Source organism: Phyllostomus discolor, chromosome 2 (assembly GCF_004126475.2).
Source record: "Phyllostomus discolor isolate MPI-MPIP mPhyDis1 chromosome 2, mPhyDis1.pri.v3, whole genome shotgun sequence".
NCBI classification, from domain to species: domain Eukaryota; kingdom Metazoa; phylum Chordata; class Mammalia; order Chiroptera; family Phyllostomidae; genus Phyllostomus; species Phyllostomus discolor.
In genome coordinates this window covers 187,118,636-187,122,926 of record NC_040904.2, presented here as the reverse complement: position 1 = coordinate 187,122,926, position 4,291 = coordinate 187,118,636, and positions in this window count along the sequence as shown.

Here is a 4,291-nt window from a genome sequence, read left to right as displayed (position 1 = left end):
AATAAAATTTACGATAAAATAAAGCCAGCAGAATGGTATAAATTATTAGATAACTATGAATACATATATAGATATTTCATTACAGGTAGAGGCAGTTTGTGGGGATTTTAAACACAGAGATATTAGAAGTCCAGGGCAAGATTTTTTTATTTAGGGGAGTGTTTGTTTTGTTTTATTTTATTTTTTTAGATGGGAATAAGAGAAAAGTACTCAATAGACTAGGACCTCTAACATGAAATGTACCAGCAGTGTAAATAGCTATTCCCAGAACAACTTTAGATCTAGAATTTAATGTCATATCATAAGAGCTTCTCTTTTACTTTTAGAAGCATGTTATTATTTCCCCATATGTTGAACTTTCATATAGTCAGTTTCTTTTCAGAAGAATAATGCTATATGGTATTATTTATATGTCAGAGGAAGATGGATACATTTAAGTGATATTATGGAATAGACATATGATCACTATTGTCACATATTTTAGTGCTCTGTTCAAAGAAGTTCAATTTTATTATTTACAATATAGACATGGACAGTCTCTATTTCAAAACTGAATCACTGTGTGAGAGCGACTATTATTCTAGTTATCTAAATTAATTTTAAAAATATAAGCATTTAAATATTGGGCTCTAATTCTTGTTGAACATCTAATAATTATTTTAAAAAGCTAATTTAGATTAATTAATTTGTTTTTGTGTGATAAGCATTTTCTTTTTTATTTTTATTGCATTTATTGAGGTGATTGGCTAATTAAATTATATGAGTTTCACATGTATTATTCTATAATAAAATTCTATTATATAATTAAAGTTAGTTAAAAACTAACTTTAGGTATACAGATTAGATATACAGATCTAATCCTGGTTGGTAGAAATAGAATTTAAATGTTTATCTCAATATTTTAACATATGAAACTTCACTTTAACTGTTATAAATTCCGATGTGTGGTAGTCACCAATTTTTTGAAGGAAAAACAAAAATTGCACTAATTGATGGTTCTTTGTCAAGTTGTAGCATAAAATATAATTGCATTTTGTAAACTTATACACTAACTTCAAAAGCTTCTATTTTAAAGAACCTTTAGATTTAGGACCACCAAAAAGAAGAATTCTAAAATTTGGAATACCTTATGTGATAAGTCCAGGTATGTTGTTTTTTTTAATCTATTATTAGTTGTGCACTTGAGAAGAAAAATTAGTCATTAATGGGTAATGTATTTTTTCTGAATTTATTTTTATTTGCAATTTATCTGTAGAATTCTTGTACTTCCTCTAGGCTTACACTCTATGTTCATAATTTTATATACCAGAATATGAAATATTAAAATAAAAATCTCTTTTGAACCAAAGTGGAGGTTTGATTCTTGTACCTATATATATTCAGGAAGCAATATATACACACAGAATTTATATTTTACTTAGAAAAACACTAAAAAATTTTCACCATTGTTTTTGAATACAAATGTTTTTGTTTCACAATTTTGATTTTCAATAACCTAAAGTCTGTTGATTTTTTTGTTATACTAGTTATTAGAAATGACCATTCATGCCACAACTGATTTTAAGCATCCTTAAATAAGTCCTATTAAGTATAATCATGGATGTAAAAGTAGAAGTGATTTCTTCTCTAAAGGAAGTTAGATTCCAGCTATAAAGAAAATGTTATGAATCTGAACCAAGAAAACTCATTTTTGGAGACGATAATAACGGAACAACAACTTTTTTTGAAAGAAACCTTGTTCCCAGGCTGATGGAGGGCGATTCCCAGGCTGCCATCTTTTGAAACGTGGGTGACTGAACTGTGTGGAATCCTCACATTAGGAAAGTCAAATCACAAACTGAGAAGCAGCCCAATAGCTAGAATTATAGATGAGTTAATCCAAGCATATACATTTTTGTGCATTTAATTTAATAAATGCCTCAATAATCAACTTAGCTAACAACAGTTGCTACACCTACCAGGTTGTAAAAGCTGAATTTAGAACTAAGAGCAACAGGCAAGATAAATTTTTAAGATAGCATATAGTGAAAATAAATGAAAAGAGCCAGTTGTTGTTAGGAGTAAAAGTAACACTCATAAGGAGTATGACTGTGTAAATTATTGACAGATCAGTAGCAAAAAAAAAGTTCTTGATTCTAAAGTAGCTAGAGCTAACTAAAATTCTAAATACCTGTGAGGCTCCACCCCTACATCCTTCCCCCTGGTAACCATCGGTTTGTTCTCTATGTCCATGAGCTGTTTCTGTTTGTTTTGTTTTGTTTTGTAGATCCCACATATAAGTGAAATCATATGGTACTGCCTTTTTTTGTCTGACTTATTTGGACTTATTTCTTAAACTCATTTATTCAGACATGGTCAACAAAATTTTTCTGTAAAGACTCAAATGGTAAACATTTTTGGTTTGTCACCAATAGTCTCTGTCACAACTCCCAACACTATTGTTGAACGAAAGCAGCCACAGTCAATACATCAGTGAATAGGTGGCTCTTTCCTAAGAAATCTTTATATGTAGACACTGAAATTTAAGTGGAACATTATTTTTGTAGATCACGAAATATTATTTTTTCAACTATCATGAGATGTATAAATCATTCAGTCCCCGCAAAAAAAGGTGGCAAGTTCAAAGTGATAGGTTTCTGTGTGTGGATGGCTAACCAAGTGCATGCGGACATCCTGGAATGAGGAGGTCTGTAAGACTAGGGTGGTAGGAAAGTTGCACACGTGGATGCTGAGGATGCTCACGACTGTGACTGCATTTGTGACTAGAGATGTGCAGCATCCTTAATGAATTTGGGTATGTGACAAAGAGGATCATAAATGAGAGACAAAGGAGATGTTGAGAGTATGGAGGCAGGTGTCATGAGCCTAAAAAAGTCATTTTAAGAAAGTGACATTTGGTTTAAAAGAAGATATAGGAATTAAGATGAATGTCTACTCTCCTCCCAGCACTCACAGTACATTGGGGCATTTGAAAATGCCATAGGAAAGTATGTGAGCATTCTGTGAAGAAGTAGAAGATGTAGAATAATTTATTTATAAGAGAATGGGATTCCAAGAGCATGGAGGAAAAGAGCTGAGAAGGCAGCTGTGGGATAATTAGTTGGAAGGAAGAAGTATAGAATCATAATGGAATAAGATTCAGATGATGATAGGTTTATAGAAGGGAGTTAATTTGGCAGTCTCTTTGGATATCAAGGCTGAGCAGGTTGGCTAGATTGAGTAGACACAGTGTTTTGGATAAAATGTAGGTAGACAGATCTTTCTGTTGGGACAAGGGGTTTTGTGGATGGTGGATGGTGAATGTACATTTAGAGTGCTGCAACTTCTTGAACAGCTCAAAATGGCAAATATTTTTTTGGGTTTTGCTGGTTAGCTTAAATGTAGGCTAGGTTTCTCAACACCAGCACTATTGATATTTTGGGCTGGTAATTCTTTGGGGGAGGAGATTGTCTTTGCATTATAGCATGAGTGGCAGCATACCTGTCCTTTACATGTTCGGTGCCGATAGCACCCTCCTCCCAGGTATGACAACCAAATACTGTAGGTCTCCAGACATGGCCAAATGTCTCAGGTTGAAACCAGTGTGTTAAGCTCTTCCATTTTTTTAGGGAAGGGCAATTCAGTCTGAAATATTCATGACAGCTTTTATTTTAAATTCTTGGTTTATGGGTAGGAATTGTCTGTCGGAATAAAAAAGTAACAAGTAGAGGTTTAATTAAAAATCTTTAAACAGTTTTTTATTGCTTACAGAATAAGTCAGGCTTTGCACATTGGTTACATTTTCTTCATTACTTCTACTCTTTTTTTTTTTAAGATTTTATTTATTTTTAGAGAGGGAAGGGAGGGAGGGGGGGAGAGAGAGAGAGAGAGAGAGAGAGAGAGAGAGAGAGAGAGAGAGAGAGAGAAATATCCATGTGCGGTTGCTGGGGGTTATGGCCTGCAACCCAGGAATGTACCCTGGCTGGGAATCGAACCTGGGACGCTTTGGTTCCCAGCCGGCGCTCAATCCACTGAGCTACGCCAGCCAGGGCTCATTACTTCTACTCTTAAGCCCCACTTCCACTTCACATTTATCTATCAGCCTTCCGTTCATTAAATTCCCCTAAATAATCCTCATAATTTCTCACCCTGCCCATGCTCAAACTACTGTTCACATTTTTCCTCACAATTATCTTCCAAAAAATCTAGCTCTGAAAGCATATCTCAAATGATGTCTCTGCCATGAGATATGGCAGAGATTCAATTCCATGGATGGGATTTAAACTTTTCCTTCTCGGCATTGACCTCGTGT